A 9,263-nucleotide genomic window follows, 5' to 3' on the forward strand; every position below is an offset into this window, starting at 1 on the left:
AACAGGATACCAATACAAGCAAAACAGAACAAATTCAACCAAGCAGCCTGCCTTGATATTTAGCTACATTCGAAGTATGTGGCTACATATGACTACTTGGAGCTGGTGTTTTGGATACTAAAGATATTTGACTATTTTAATTTTGCAGATTTTAAGTATGTGATTAAGGGCCTGGTGTGGTGGCACACACCTGCAACTACTTGACAGGATGAGGTAGGATTAAAAGTTGGAGGCCAGCCTGGGCAAATTAACAATACCCTATCTCAAAGTATTTTAACAAGGGCTAGGGAAGTATTCAGTATTAGAGCACTTGCCTAGCATACCTGAAACTCTAGGTTCAATCCCTAGTACTGCTGAGAATAAAAATATAACTGAGATAAAGCAAAAATGAAGTAGTTGTGCAATTTACCTTTTGTATTCTAAAGTTCTCTTTAAATTTGTTCTTTGTTTTCCTGTAGTGATCAAAGTGGGAATTTTCTTGAAGTTTTCAAGAAAAAAAAAAAAAAGTAGCATTGTTTTTCACAGAACAATTTACAAAGATGTTTAGTATAATAAAAATTTGAATGAAGGGGTAGCATTTTAAGCCAAATATTTAATATAATTTTGGTGTAATACTAATTTAATCTTAAACCTTTAAATTTTCCAACAAAACCAAATAAATGTTTTTAATTGGGCACATTGATTTCCTCATGACTTAAATAGTACAAATGTTAGATTAATATTTTTAAATTATTATCAAATTATCAATTTTCTAAAATGATACCTACATAAAATTTTCTGAAGATGAAAAGTAAACCTTTTTGATAATAGTCCACCTAACACATTTGCTGAAAATTTTTAAATATACCCAAATTCTAATAGTGAATAAACTTGTTTTTAGTAATAATAAAACTGAGGCCAAACTGGTTTTGATAGTCCATAAAATGTTATCAATTCACTGATTTGAGTCATTTTTCTACTTAACATTGAATTTCAGTTCTCCTTTGACTCTTCTAGTATAGTTCCTCCATCTGCTGGTTTTCATTTTTATGTTTCATTTCTTCATGAAGTACTGAGTATGTTTTGTAGTGCAGGCTTTCTAGTTGTGAATTTCTGGAGAATCGTTCAGTTTAAACACCAGAAAAAATCAAAATGAGAGGAAATAATTGTCTCTCAATAACACTGAATGTAAATGGTCTAAACTCTTCAATCAGAAGACATAGATTGGGAGATTGGATTTATTTTGTTTATTAGTTTTATAGCATTTTAATTATTTCTCTTTAATAACCTGGATACTAGTAGCTAACCTATTTCATACATTTGGGGAAAAGAAGTATTTCTAAAATGATTGCCTTAATCTTTTATTTTTCATGTATTTTTTTATTCTCTTTAGATATACATGACAGTTATTTTTGACATTTACATACATGGAGTATAACTTATTCTAATTAGGATCCCCTTCAGAATGGGGGAAATTGAATGTAAAAACAAGACTCAACCATACACTGTCTCCAAGAGATACCTCATAGGCAAAGACGTCCATAGACTAAATGTGAAAGGATGGGGAACAACTTAGCATTCATGTGGTCTTGTGGGTCTTGTAAACAAGCAGGAGTTCCTATTCTCATATCACATGAAGTGAACTTCAAACCAAAATCAATCAGAAGAGACAAGGCCATTTCATACTGTAAGAAAGAATGATTGTAAATACTTATGCTGCAAGCAATGGAGCGTCTACATACACCAAACATCCTTCTCAATATTAGAAGTCAAACATTTTAACAATAATACTGGGTGACTTTAACACACCTCTCTCATCACTGGGTAGATCATCCAAACTTTAAATAAAGATGCTACAGAACAAAAAAATAAAAATTAATAATTTGAATTTAACAGATATCTACAGATTATTTCATCCATCAATGACTACACTTTCTTCTCAGCTATACATGGAAACATTTTTAAAAATAGACTGTAATCTAGGCCACAAACAAATTTAGCAAACACAAAAAAGCACCAAAAACCAAAAAACCTTACATTCTGTCAGATTATAATGGAATGAAACTAGAAATCAACAATAAGATAAAAGGTAGCAACTGCTCTAACACCTGGAGATACACTTTTGAATACATTTTTGAATGATGAATGGAGGGCAGAAGAAATTGGGAGAAATCAAGAATATTTAGATATAAGAATAGTGAGGGTTTTCAAGATGGCGGACTAGAGGGCGGCTGCATTTAATGTTGCTCCAGGACTCAGGATTCAAAAGAGGAGATAGTGAGTGACTTGGGACCAACTCAAAGTCGCCGGATGAGTCTCCCGTTGGGGAGGCGTCCCGGATGGGGCGGTAGCCCCTGAACGCAGGGAACTTTGTGAAGTAGAGTTGCCCTGCGAGACGCCCCTCCCCCCCGCTGGAGCGGTAAACACGGACCACTGGGAACTTTGCAGAGGAAGCTGCTCAGCACAGCGCTTGGTTTCAGAGTAAACCGCCGGGCTTCGGAGGCTGCCCAGAGGACGGCCTGCATAGACAGGCGATTAGGTGCAGAACATGGTCCCAGGTCCTAGGCGGCTTTTCGGTGGAAGAGCTGCAGAGACAAGCTGAGGGGCGGAGCGAAGGTTCCAGGACTGAGGGCAGATTCTCTGAGGAGAGGCAGCCTAAGGAGACTCGCCTGCGAAGGGTGAGGCTCCCAGGCCCAGGAGGTAGGTCCAGGCCCCTGGGAACGTTGCAGAGGAAGACAGCCCAGCCCAGGCGGTAGTTGTAGATTGAGGGGAACCTCTAGGAGGGAAACTGACCAGGGAGACCTCCCCACTGGGTGAGTCTTCCCCGCCGGGTGAGGTTTTCCCACAAGGATGGTAAAACCAGAGACACAGGCACAAACAGGCCTTACCTCAGCCCGCAGCCTAGTTCCCCTTTGGATGACCATTGGTCAACAAGTGGAGGCACCTCTGCCCACTAGCAGGGAATATACCCCACCTGTAGACCACCACCCCTAGAGAGGCAGCTTCCTTGGGGAGCACTGCATTATCAACTTCCTCCAAGACTTCAGGCTACTGAAGGATAAGAGGGGATACACTAGCAATCTTCAGGGAAATTGTAAGTCAATAGAGGAAATCTGCAATATCTTAATGACCCACTTATTCCTGAACAATATGAGAAAACAAGGGAAGAAAATGCCCCAAACAAATCTGGATGTTACATCAATAAAATCCAATGACAGCATGGCAGAAGAAATGTCAGAAAGGGAGTTCAGAATGTACATAATTAACATGATAAGGGAAGCAAACGATGAAATGAAAGAGCAAATGCAGGCATTGAATGAACGCACCAATCAACAGTTAAAAGAGCAAATACAGGAAGCAAAAGACCATTTCAATAGAAAGGTAGAGATATTGAAAAAAAAAAAAAAACAGAAATCCTTGAAATGAAGGAAACAATAAACCAAATTAAGAACACCATAGAAAGCACAACCAATAGGATAGAACACCTGGAAGACAGAACTTCAGATATTGAAGACAAAATATTTAACCTCAAAAACAAAGTTGAACAAACAGAGAAGATGGTAAGAAATCATGAACAGAATCTCCAAGAACTATGGGATATCATGAAAAGGCCAAATTTGAGAATTATTGGGATTGAGGAAGGCTTAGAGAAACAAACCAAAGGAATGAACAATCTATTCAATGAAATAATTTCAGAAAATTTCCCAAATCTGAAGAATGAAATGGAAAATCAAGTTCAAGAGGCTTATAGGACTCCAAATACACAAAATTACAACAGATCCACACCAAGGTACATTATAATGAAAATACCTAACATATAAAATAAAGACAGAATTTTAAAGGCTGTGAGAGAAAAGAACCAAATTACATTCAGGGGGAAACCAATACGGATACCAACAGATTTTTCAATCCAGAACTTAAAAGCTAGAAGGGCCTGGAATAACATTTTTCAAGCCCTAAAAGAAAATGGATGCCAACCAAGAATCTTATTCCCTGCAAAACTTACGTTCAGATTTGATGATGAAATAAAATTCTTTCATGATAAACAAAAGTTAAAAGAATATACAAAAAGAAAGCCAGCATTACAGAACATTCTCAGCAAAATATTCCATGAGGAAGAGATGAAAAACAAAGAAGCAAATCAGCAAAGGGAGGAGCTATCCTAAAGGAACTCTCAAATAAAGAGGAACCAAGTCGTGTCAAAAATAAACAAATAAATGAATAAAATGAGTCAAATGACTTGGAATACAAATCATATCTCAATAATAACCCTGAATATTAATGGCCTGAATTCATCAATCAAAAGACATAGACTGGCAGATTGGAAAAAAAGAAAGATCCAACAATATGTTGCCTGCAAGAGACTCATCTCATAGAAAGAGATACCCATAGACTAAAGGTGAAAGGATGGGAAAAAACATACCATGCACATGGACCCAGCAAAAAAGCTGGGGTATCCATCCTCATTTCAGATAATGTGGACTTCAAGCCAAAGTTAGAAGGGATAAAGAAGGACATTTCATACTGCTTAAGGGAACCATAAATCAGCAAGACATAACAATCATAAATATCTATGCCCCAAACAGTGGCTCACCCATGTATGTCAAACAAATCCTTCTCAATCTCAGAAACCAAATAGATCATAATACAATAATACTAGGTGATTTTAACACGCCTCTCTCACCACTGGACAGATCTTCCAAACAAAAATTGAACAAAGAAACCATAGATCTCAATAACACAATCAATAATTTAGACTTAACAGACATTTATAGAATATACCATCCAACGAAGAGTGAATACACTTTCTTCTCAGCAGCACATGAATCCTTCTCTAAAATAGACCATATATTATGCCACAAAGCTAATGTTAGCAAATACAAGAAGATAGAGACACTTCCTTGTATTCTATCAGATCATAATGGATTGAAGTTAGAAATAAATGAAAGAATAAAAAACAGAAATTACTCCAACACCTGGAGATTAAACAATATGCTATTATATGATGAATGGATAACAGAAGATATTAGGAAGGAAATTAAAAAATTCTTAGAGGTAAATGAGAACAAAGAAACATCATATCAAAATCTCTGGGACACTATGAAAGCAGTACTTAGAGGAAAATTTATTTCATGGAGCGCATTCAATAAAAGAAGTAAAACTCAACAAATAAACAACCAAACACTACAGCTCAAAGCCCTAGAAAAAGAACAGACCAACACCAAAAGTAGTAGAAGACAGGAAATAGTTAAACTCAGAGCTGAAATCAACGAAATTGAAACAAAAGAAACAATACAAAAAATTGACAAAATAAATAGTTGGTTCTTCGAAAAAATTAACAAAATTGATAAACCTTTAGCCACACTAACAAAGAGAAAACGAGAGAAAACCCAAATCACCAAAATTCAGAATGAACAAGGAAATATCACAACAGACACGATTGAAATACAAAACATAATTAGAAGCTATTTTGAAAATCTATACTCCAACAAAATAGAAAATTTCGAAGATATCAACAAGTTTCTAGAGACATATGAATTGCCTAAACTAAACGAGGAGGACATACACAATTTAAATAGACCAATTTCAAGTAATGAAATAGAAGAAGTCATCAATAGCCTACCAACAAAGAAAAGTCCAGGACCTGATGGGTTCTCAGCCGAGTTCTACAAAACCTTTAAAGAAGAACGCATTCCAATACTTTTCAAAGTATTCCATGAAATAGAAGAGGAGGGAACTCTCCCAAACTCATTCTATGAAGCCAATATCACCCTGATACCTAAACTAGACAGAGACACATCGAGGAAAGAAAATTTTAGACCAATATCCTTAATGAACATCGACCCAAAAAATCTTAACAAAATTTTAGCAAATCACATACAAAAACATATTAAAAAGATAGTGCACCATGATCAAGTGGGTTTCATCCCAGGGATGCAAGGTTGGTTCAACATCAGGAAATCAATAAATGTAATTCACCATATCAACAGACTTAAAGTCAAGAATCACATGATCATTTCAATAGATGCAGAAAAAGCATTTGATAAAATACAGCACCCCTTCATGCTCAAAACGCTAGAAAAAATAGGGATAGTGGGAACGTTCCTTAACATTGTAAAGGCCATCTACACTAAGCCCATGGCTAATATCATTCTAAATGGTGAAAAACTGAAAGCATTCCCCCTAAAATCTGGAACAAGGCAGGGATGCCCTCTTTCACCACTCCTATTCAATATGGTCCTTGAAACTCTAGCCAGAGCAATTAGACCAAAGAAATTAAAGGGATACGAATAGGAAAAGAAGAACTCAAACTATCCCTATTTGCTGATGATATGATTATATACTTAGAGGAACCAGGAAATTCCACCAGAAAACTCTTAGAACTCATAAGTGAATTTAGTAAAGTAGCGGGATATAAGATCAATGCTCATAAATCTAATGCATTTTTATACATAAGTGATGAATCTTCAGAAAGAGAAGTTAGGAAAACTACCCCATTCACAATAGCATCGAAAAAAATAAAATACTTGGGAATCAATCTCACAAAAGAGGTGAAAGACCTCTACAATGAGAACTACAGAACACTAAAGAAAGAAATTAAAGAACACCTTAGAAGATGGAAAGATCTCCCATGTTCCTGGATGGGCAGAATTAATATTTTCAAAATGGCCATACTACCAAAAGTGCTATACAGATTCAATGCAATTCCAATTAAAATCCCAATGATGTACCTTGCAGAAATAGAGCAAGCAATTATGAAATTCATCTGGAAGAATAAGAAACCCAGAATAGCTAAAGCAATCCTTCGCAGGAAAAATGAAACAGGGGGTATTGCAATACCAGAACTTCAACTATACTACAAAGCAATAGTAACAAAAACGGCATGGTATTGGTACCAAAATAGACAGGTAGATCAATGGTACAAGAATAGAGGACACGGACACAAACCCAAATAAATATAATTTTCTCATACTAGACAAAGGTGCCCAAAATATGCAATGGAGAAAAGATAGCCTCTTCAACAAATGGTGCTGGGAAAATGGAAATCCATATGCAACAGAATGAAACTAAACCCATATCTCTCACCATGCACGAAACTAAACTCAAAATGGATTAAGGACCTCGGAATCAGACCAGAGACCCTGCATCTTATAGAAGAAAAAGTATGTCCAGATCTTCAACATGTCGGCTTAGGACCAGACTTTCTCAACAGGACTCCCATAGCACAAGAAATAAAAGCAAGAATCAACAACTGGGATAGATTCAAACTAAAAAGCTTTCTCTCAGCAAAGGAAACTATCAGCAATGCAAAGAAAGAGCCTACAGAGTGGGAGAAAATCTTTGCCAATCATACTTCAGATAGAGCACTAATCTCCAGAATCTATAAAGAACTCAAAAAACTCAACACCAAGACTACAAATAACCCAATCGACAAATGGTCTAAGGAAATGAACAGATACTTCACAGAAGAAGACCTACAAGCAATCAACAAACATATGGAAAAATGTTCAACATCTCTAGTAATAAGAGAAATGCAAATCAAAACCACCCTAAGATTCCATCTCACCCCAATTAGAATGGCGATTTTCAAGAATACAAGCAACAACAGGTGTTGGCGAGGATGTGGGGAAAAAGGTACACTCATACATTGCTGGTGGGGTTGCAAATTAGTGCAGCCACTCTGGAAAGCAGTATGGAGATTCCTTAGAAAACTTGGAATGGAACTACCATTTGACCCAGCTATCCCACTCCTTGGCCTATACCCAAAGGACTTACAGTCAGCATACTACAGAGATACAGCCACATCAATGTTCATTGATGCTCAATTCACCATAGCCAGATTGTGGAACCCACCTAGATGCCCTTCAGTTGATGAATGGATAAAGAAACTGTGGCATATATATACAATGGAATATTACTCAGCCATAAAGATTGATAAAATTATGGCATTTGCAGACAAATGGATGAAATTGGAGAATATCATGCTAAGTGAGATAAGTCAATCTCAAAAAACCAAAGGAAGAATGATCTCGCTGATAAGTGGATGATGATACATAATGGGGCGTGGGAGGGTTTAGTTTTAGGGTTAGAGTGAGGGTTAGGGAGGGGGGCAAGAATGGGGGAAGGAAGGACTGTATAGAGGGAAAAGAGGGATGGGACAGGTGGGGGGAAGGGAAAAAATAACAGAATGAATCAACCAACATTACCCTATGTAAATTTATGATTACACAAATGGTATGCCTTTACTCCATGTACAAACAGAGAAACAACATGTATCCCATTTGTTTACAATAAAAAAAATAAATAATAAAAAAAATAAATAAAAGTAGCATAAAAATGAAAAAAAAAAGAATAGTGATATATCAAAATCTCACTATGAAGGTGGTTCTAAGAGGAAAGTTCATGGCAAAGAACAGAAAGTTATCACATAGAAAAAGGAGAAGAAACTCAAGTTATTGAAATCTGTGATGAAATAGAAGTATCACTACAGACACTTCTGAAATCCAGAGAATTATCAGAAAACTTTGGAAGATTTGTATTCCAACAAGCTAAACAATCTTAAAGACATCAACAAATTTCCAGAGACATATGATGTATCCAAATTGAACTGGGAGAATATAGAAAATTTAAACAGATTAATTTCAAGTAATGAAATTGAAGAAGACATCAAAAGCCTATCAATGAAAGCCCAGAACTGGATGAATTCTCAGCAGAGTTCTACCAGACTTTTAAAGAACTAGTACCAACACTCCTCAAATTAGTCCATGAAAGAGAAAAGGAGGTAAGTCTTCCAAACTCATTCTATGAAGCCAGTATCAGTGTGGTACCCAAACTAGACAAAGATACATGGAGAAAACTTCAACCAATATCCATGGTGAACATAGATGCAAAAATTCTTAGTGTACCATGATCAAGAGGTTTTATCCCAGGGATGCAAGGTTGGTTCAACATATGAAAATCAATAAGCAATTTACCACAAATTGACTTAAAGACAAGAATCATGTTGATCTCAAAAGATGCAGAAAAAGCATTTGACAAAACAGCATCCATTCATGTTTAAAACACTAGAAAAATTAGGGATAGAAATAACATACCTAAACATTGTACATATACAACAATCCCAAAGCCCACATCATTCCAAAAAAATCTGAAAGCTTTCCCTCTTAAAAACAGGAACAAGACAGGGATGCCCACTTTCACCACTTTTATTCAACATCATTCTTGAAACTCTAGCTAAAGCAACTAGGCAAGAGAAGGAAATTAAAGGGATATGAATAGGAAAA

Source organism: Sciurus carolinensis, chromosome 3 (assembly GCF_902686445.1).
Source record: "Sciurus carolinensis chromosome 3, mSciCar1.2, whole genome shotgun sequence".
Classification (NCBI taxonomy): domain Eukaryota; kingdom Metazoa; phylum Chordata; class Mammalia; order Rodentia; family Sciuridae; genus Sciurus; species Sciurus carolinensis.